The sequence below is a fragment of the Orycteropus afer genome, unplaced genomic scaffold (genome assembly GCF_000298275.1).
Source record: "Orycteropus afer afer isolate SDZICR_OR568_19922 unplaced genomic scaffold, OryAfe1.0 scaffold00019, whole genome shotgun sequence".
Lineage (NCBI taxonomy): Eukaryota > Metazoa > Chordata > Mammalia > Tubulidentata > Orycteropodidae > Orycteropus > Orycteropus afer.
Window position 1 is genome coordinate 11457880 of NW_006921606.1, and position 8422 is coordinate 11466301.

General features: G+C 37.3%; 1 pseudogene; it reads left to right on the top strand.

Moving 5' to 3' along the window:
• The first annotated feature begins 3531 nt into the window (after positions 1-3531).
• LOC103214159 overlaps positions 3532-8422 on the top strand; it is a 12797-nt pseudogene continuing 7906 nt past the window's right edge.

Consider the following 8422-nt stretch of genomic DNA (forward strand, 5'->3'; position numbering starts at 1 on the left):
TATCACTACAGAAGTAGATTGCCTAACCTTCCTTCCGTGGAGTGGCTGGTGGGTTTGGACAGCCAGCTTTCTGGTTAGCAGTTAAATGCCTTAGGCACTGCCACTCCTCAGAGGAAGGTTGGGCAATCTACTTCCGTGTGATACCACCTGGGAAACCCAAGGAAAGGTCGCTATGAGTCAGGTCTGACTTGACGACACATAACAACACAACAACAGACATTTTAATTCTTCACAGGATAGGCATCTTACCAATGGGATCAAGTCAGCCTTAAGAAATTTTCAATAGCTCGACTAAAGCCACAGTGTGATCAGTGGAGGGTCTGGTGGCTTATGTAAAGAGCTTACAGCTTGCCTAGCAGTGTCTTAGAGGCATCGATAAAACTTTAAAATCAATTAGCTGATGAAGTACCAGCTAGAAATCATCACTGAATAGTCTCATGTTGTCACAGGGATCTTAGATTCATCATACAGCACTGTACATAGCAGAACCACCATCCAGCGCAAAAAGGAAGCGTCGTGGTGTCAATCACCATTACCATGCCTGGGTATCTGAAGAGTACAAAATCTTAAAAACCTCAGTGACTCTTTATGGAAAAAGTAATAAACATTTTAATTTTACAAGTGTTATTTAGCCGTGAAGGTGTTGGATAATTATGGGGAAAATTTAGAAAAATACTGAAAGAAAAATCTTAAAAATTCAAGAATCTATCTAGAAAGTAACATAAGCAACAGTTATATATGATCCAATTGTTTTTTATTCATGTATTTTGGGCATAATGGACATAATTATATAGATTTTGGAATATTCTTTTTTAATGTAACAACAATATTGCTTTATGTTGATGAAAATTATCAATAAATATATTTTAATAAGTTCATAAGTTCTCAGGTTACATAATTTACTTAAAAATTGTTTATTTTGGACATTTATATTATTTCCCATTTTGAACTGAACATCCATGTACATAAAACTTTTAAAAATATTTTGTGGTGCTTTCTGAAAGCAATGTAGTAAAATTCAGTCGACTAATACCCACCTAACCATGTTGTTTTGAGGATTATATGAGACATACATGAAAAGTATTTATTAAGCACTTTTATGCATCCTGGGATCTGAGGATGAGGAATATAAAGTAAGAGAAAAGTTAGTAAGAACGGTGTTGAAATCAGGGGTCAAAGTTCATTCCAGCCAGTATACATGATTACATTGTCATGAAACTTGCTCCAAATTCTTTATCACAAACATTTTTTATTTCTCTTTTTTTTTTGTCTGGAATGTTGTTGTTGTTAGTTGCCTTGAAGTTGATTCAAACTCATAGGGATAACATGTGTGCAGACTTGTACTGTTTCATAGAGTTTTCAAGCTATGACCTTTCAGAAGTAGATTGAGTCCTGTCTTCTAGGGCACTTCTGGGTGTGTTCAAACAGTCAAACTTTCAGCTACTAGTTGAGCACTACACTATTTCCACCACCCAAGGACTTTTTGGAATACCATAAGGAGATTATAATTTTAAATATATGTACATATGTAGATGAACATACATATGTATTCCTGTTTACACAAAACTACAGTGTCAATATTTTGACTTAAATAAAATACTGAAATCATTCTATTTACCTCAAACATAACAATGTAACATTTTTTTCATCTGAAAGAAACTATCCCAATGGTAATAAGCCAGTTTATCCAAACACAGAAGAAATCTTAAATTATTTAAATACAGATTTTCCATTAAACCTATAATGCTTATTGAAAAGATTTTGATAATTCAATTATAATACATTTTCTTATTTTTCCAAATAATTTCATTATTTTATAAAATTTTCTTAATCAAAATGCCCTCTGGCTTTGGATGTGACTTCTGACCAGTCTCTGAAAATAGGATATTTGAAAAGAAATTTTAAACCTTTACATTCATGGCCTGGAGTGCTGGCATTTTTAACTTCCTTGATTCTTGAGTATATTAATCCATCTCAAGAATTTCCTCTATCATATGCCATGAATGCAGCATATAAATTATCTAGTAGTTATCCTAATAGGGATAGAAAATTCCTTAAGGAAAAGAACTATGTCTGCTTAATTGACATTTAGCAATAACTAAAAATATACAATATCCAAGTGGACTCTTACAATACACTGATTATCCTTGACACTCAGAGGTGAGGAGAGCAGTTCTGAAAATAAAGAGCTGTTCAGAAATTGTTTAGCAGAAGAAAGTGCCTTAAGAAGCTTCTGCTTTTAGGCGGAGGTTATCAGAACCAGAATTACCTGTACTGGAAATAAATCATGTTGTTTCTTCAAAGATGGCTCAATTTCACTGTTTAATCTGAGAGAAATGACAGATTTAAGAGTATAGGAGGAGTAAAACACTCTTGGTTCATCAGGTTTGGGAGAGTAGAAAAGATATTTTATCTCTATTCGTGTTTCCATCTGATAATCAGTTGTATAGACTGTAATTTCAGAGTAATTTGAAGCATAACAAATAGCAAGTCTTGCAAAGAGGTGTGTCTTGGAGTGGCATACAGATGGCAGTGAGCTGAAGTATTAGTTTAGAAACTATATGTATATATTACTGTCAGGTTTAATAACTCATCAAAAATATATATGTACATATTTTTCTCAGACAATTTTCCAAAGGAAAAGGTCATGCAATTCTGATGGCTGGACACACAACTATATGATGTGGTCAAGACAGGAACCTAGCTGAGGGTGAAAAATAGTTCAGAAAACCATGCATGCTTTGCCTGAAGTAAACTAAGAATATGTAAAAGTAATGCAAATCTAAATTCTTATTTTGTTCAATCCCATTACTGTTTTCAAAACTGTAAATTTAAGTGGGACATTCATACACAATTCAGAAGGAAATGTAAGGATGTAAATATACTGATTTTAATATAGAAATAAATTCAGCCTTATTAAGAACTAGTGAATCATGTCTATGATTGCAAATGGTCACAGCACATTTGTAAAAACATATAATGCAGAATTAATCATGTTACATTTTTTATTTAATGTGGGGTAGGTTATTTGCCTCCTAAGAAATGACATATTTTTGGTGCAAAATTATTATTACACCAAAAAGTAAATTATTTCCATGGATTTCTCTAATTCTGTCACATAAAGTCTGAAAATTAACTTAACAGGAAAAGTATAGCATGGAAAAATGTATGCTCTAAAGACACAGGGCAATGAGGAAATGTCCTAAGAAAGAACTATGCCTAAGAAAAAAAAAAAAAAATTTAAACATAAAAAGTAAACCAAACCAAACCCACTGCCATTGAGTCAATTCTGACTCACAGCAACCCCCATTGGGTTTCCAAGGTTATAAATCTTTACAGAAGCATACTGCCTCATCTTTCTTTCACAGGGTTACTAGTTGATTTGAACCACTGACTTTCTGGTTAGCAGCCAAATGCCTTACCCACTACACTACCAGAGTTCCTTATTTAAAAAGGGGGCAGAGATTAATATAGAGTTAACATTCTCATTGTGAATTAAGAAATTCAAGTGCCTATTGAAAATCCAAAACCATGATTGACTCCAAGTACTTCACAACCAACAAAAAAGGAAAAGTCTTTGAATCAAAAGTTGAGCTATACAGTATAAAAAAGGAAAGGAGGAGGGAGTATGAGATGAAAGTGACTGCTATTATAATGGTAGGAAATGATGTTAGCTCTATCTTTCCAAACATATTGAATAGTATGCAGACTGACAACCAGGAACTACAGAAATTCATATATCTCTCCTTAATGAACTCTGCCAAGAGTTAGTCAAACATGGTCACTATGTCTGTCAACAGCTTCGTGAAGGACTGTGAAGATCCCAGGCATTAGCAGTCAGAATCATGGGCTGTATCCTAATGGACAAGATTACAGAATATCTCTGTAAGCCCTCCTCAAATACTAGAAAGATGAAGACCCCTATGTTTAGAAAACATCTGCAGTCTGTGTGGCAAAGCTTCAATGATATGAATGTACAAACTGTGGAAGATTCGGGATTCCTGGACTCTGCAAAATCTCATAGAAGATTAAATCCAGTGTTAGTAGATAGTGCTGTAGCAACATTGTCTGAAAACAAGGAGTCTCACCCAAACAGAAATCTACTTGATATGAACCCACAAAACATTGATAAACTGCTGACATCCCTGAATAAATGCACTGATAGGGACCAGATTTGCATCCTTGACTGCTTATCTAATTGCAACTCTAAAATGACCAGGAGACTCATAGCATCTATGAGCAGATAACTCCGCAGCTATCCCATGACAGTTCAGCAGTGGTGTTCTTGTCAGTAAAAGTCCTAATGACATTTCTAGAATTGCTACCCAAGGATTCTGACTACTACAATATGCTGCTGAAGAAGTTAGATGCTCCACTTGTCAGTTTGTTGTCTGGGGATCCAGAGGTGCAGTGCATCACCTTGAAGAAATTCAACTTAATTGTGCAGAAAATGCTTGAAATCTTGAAGCAGAAAATCAGTCTTCTTTGAGAACTATAATAATTCCATCTATGTTAAACTAGAGAAGCTGGACACCATGATTCATTTGACATTCCAAACCAACAGTGCTCAGGTTCTGGCAGAACTGAAGGAACATACCACAGAAGTGGATGTTGACTTTGTTCACAAAGCTGGGCAAGTCACTGGATGGTGTGCCATCAAGGAAGAGCAATCTTCAGAGTGCTGTGTAAGCACACTGCTTGAAATCATGCAGACTAAAGTAAATTATGTGGTCGAAAAAGTGATATGGTCATCAGGGACATCTTCCCAATAGGTATGAAAGCATCATTGCTGATCTCTGTGAGAACTTAGACTCTCTAGATTAACTAGATGTTTGAGCATCTATGAATTGGGAGAATATGCTGAAAGAATTGACACTGCAGATTATTTTCTAAAGAGCTTCCTGGAAGGTTTTTATGATGAAAGCACTCAGATGCAGCTCACTCTGCTTACTGTCACAGTGAACCTGTGTCTTAAGAAACCATAAGAAATGTAGGAGCTGGTTCCATATGTCTTGAATTTGGAAACCCAGGATTCTGACAACCCTGGCATTTGAGACCAGGACTGTATCTACTGGCCCTTCTCTCAATGAATCCTGTTATAGCCAAGGAAATAGACTTGTCTGAAAAGCCACTGATCTCCAAGGAAATAGGCCTAACTGAGCTAACTTTTCTGCATGAACTAATCTGTCACACTGTTTCTTCAGACTTTGTGTGCCATGAGCCTATCAATGCTTTTGTACAAGAAATCTTGGAATCCATGGCAAACACTTGTCATTTCATCATGGGAACACTGATGTGGGTGACAGCCATTTTGACATCACTACTGCTAAAGCACTTGACTGCTAACCAGAAGGCTGGCGGTTCAAACCCACCAGCCACTCCTCGGAAGGAAGGTTGGGCAATCCTACTTCCGTAGTCACTGCCTCGGAAACCCAAGGAGGGGTCGTTATGAGTCGGGGCCAACTCGACGGCACATAACAACAACAACAACTGCAACCAAGAGTTTCAGCTTATACATTTTTCAAGGTGACCTTCTAGGATACCTATTGAACCTTGACCTTGGTTCCCTAGTCAATGCACCATAGATATTCTTCATAAAGATGGACAGAGTGGATCTATTGGAAGTCAAACATAATAGACTGGTTAGGCAGTCCTTCATCTCAGCATCATTGTCTGCAAACATTGCTCCTTCCCTACCCTTGTTGTGCTTAGCACTGGTCTGAATGACCTTTCTGAACTCTCCACATCTGGTGACTATGTAGCTCCTAAGGCTGTCTGTCTGCCTGCAGTAAAGGCAAATGCTGTTGTTGTTGTCAGGTACCATTGAGTACTCTCTGACTCATAGCAACGTTATGCACAGCAGAACAAAACACTGCCTGGTCTTGTGCCAGCCTCATGATCCTTGCTATACCTGAGCCCGTAGTTGCAGCCACCATGTCTATCCATCTTGTTGAGGGTCTTCCCCTTCCTTGTTGACTCTCCACTTTACCAAGCATTATATCCTTCTCCAGGGAATTGTTTCTTCTGACAACATGACCAAGGTGGGTAAGATGAAGTCTGGCCATTCTTACTTCCCAGGAGCATTCCAGCAGCACTTCTTCAAGGACAGATTTGTTAGTCCTTTTAGCAGACCATGGTACTCTTAGTAATCTTCTCCAACACTACAACTCAAAAGTATTAACTTTCTTCTGTCTTCCTTATTCATTGTCCAGCTCTCACATGCATAAGAGGTGATTGAAAATACCGTAGCTTGGGTTAGGTGCACCTTAGGCTTCAAGGAGACATCTTTGCTCTTCATCACTTTAAAAAGGTCTTCTGCAGCATATTTGCCCAATGCAATATGTCTTCTGATGTCTTGACTGCTGCTTCCACTGGTGTTGGTTGTAGAACCAAGTAATATGAAATCCTTGACAACTTCAATCTTTTCTCCATCCACCGTGAAACTGTTTATTGGACCAGTTGTGAGGATGCAACCCATACTGTAGAGTGTAGTCTTTAACGTTCGTCAGTAAATGTTTCAAGTCATCCTCATTTTCAGCAAGCAAAGTTGTGTCATCTGCATATTGCAGGTTGTTAATGAGACTTCCTAAAATCCTGATGCCATGCTCTTCTTCATATAACCCAGTTTCTCAGATTATTTGCTCAGCACAAAAGTTGAATAAGTATGGTGAAAAGATACAACCGTGATGCACTCCCTTCTTGATTTTGAGCTATGCAGTATCCCCTTGTTCTGTTCAAATGGCTGGCCTCTGGTCTATGTACAAGTTCCTCATGAGTAAATTAAGTGTTCTGGAATTTCCATTCTTCTCAATGTTATCCACAGTTTGTTATGATCCACACAACCTAATGCTTTTGCATAGTCAATAAAAAACAAGTACACATCTTTCTGGTATTCTTTGCTTTCAGCCAAGATCCATCTGACATCAGTTTTGATATTCTCATTCCATGATCTCTTCTGAATCCAGTTTGCATTTCTGGAAACTCTCTGTCAATATCTTGCTGCAACCGGTTTTGAAATATCTTCAGTAAGATTTTACTTGCATGTGATACTAATGGTATTGTTTGATAATTTCCACATTCTGTGGGATCACCTTTCTTTGGAATGGGTACAAATATGGATCTCTTTCCAGTCAGTTGGCCAGGTAGCTGTCTTCCAAATCTCTTGGCATAACCAAGTGAGTGCCTCCACTGGGACATACATTTTTTGAAACATCTCAGTGGGAATTCTGTCAATTCCTGGAGCCTTGTTCTTTGTCAATTCCTTCAGTGCAGCTTAGACTTCTTCCCTCAATACCATTGGTTCTTGATCATATGCTACCTCCTTACATAGATGAGCATCGACCTATTCTTTTTGGTACAGTGAACTGTGTATTCCTTCCATCTTCTTTTGCTGCTTCCTGCATCATTCAATATTTTGGCGATAGAATCTTTCAATATTACAACTCGAGGCTTAAATTTTTTCTTCAGTTCTTTCAGCTTGAGAAGTAAATGCTGAGTGTGTTCTTCCATTTTGGTTTACTAACTCCCGGTCTTTGCACATTTCAATATAGTAAGTGGCTTTGTCTTCTCAAGCTGCTCTTTGAAATTTTCTGTTCAGCTCTTTTATCTTGTCATTTCTTCCATTTGCTTTAGCTATTCTCCACTCAAGGGCATCTTTCAGAGTCTCTTCTGACATCCATTTTGGTCTGTTCTTCCCTTCTCATCTTTTCAATGATCTCTTGCTTTCTTCATGGACGATGTTCTTGATGTCATCCCACAATTCCTCTGGTTTTTGGTCACTGTTGGTCAATGCATCAAATCTATTCTTTAAACGGTCTCTAAATTCAGGAGGGATACTATCAAGGTCATATTTTGGCTCTCGTGGACTTGTTTTAATTGTCTTCAACTTCAAGTTGAACTTGGATCTGAGCATTTGATGGTCTGTTCCACAATCAGCTTCTGGCTTTGTTTTGGCTTAAGATATTAAACTTCTCTATCACCTCTTGCCACAGAAGTAATCAATCTGATTCCTGTGTATTCCATGTGGTGAAGTCCACATGTATAGTCATTGCTTACATTGTTGCAAAAGGGTATTGCAATGAAATCATTGGTCTTACACAATTTTATCATGCAATCTCCAGCATTATTTCTATCACCAAGGCCATATTTTCCAACTATTGGTAACTTTTCTTTGTTTCTAACTTTTGCATTCCAATCACCAGTGAAAATCAACACATCTTGATTCCATGTTTGATCAATATCAGACTGCAGAATTTGGTAGAGATCTTCAATATCCTCATCTTTGGCTTTGGTAGTTGGTGCATAAATTTGAATAATACTAGTATTAGCTTCTCTTCTTTTCTTGTCTTTTTAGTGATCTCTTTCTTTCTTCATGGATAATGTTCTTGATATCTTCCCATAATTCATCTGGCTTTCGGTCATT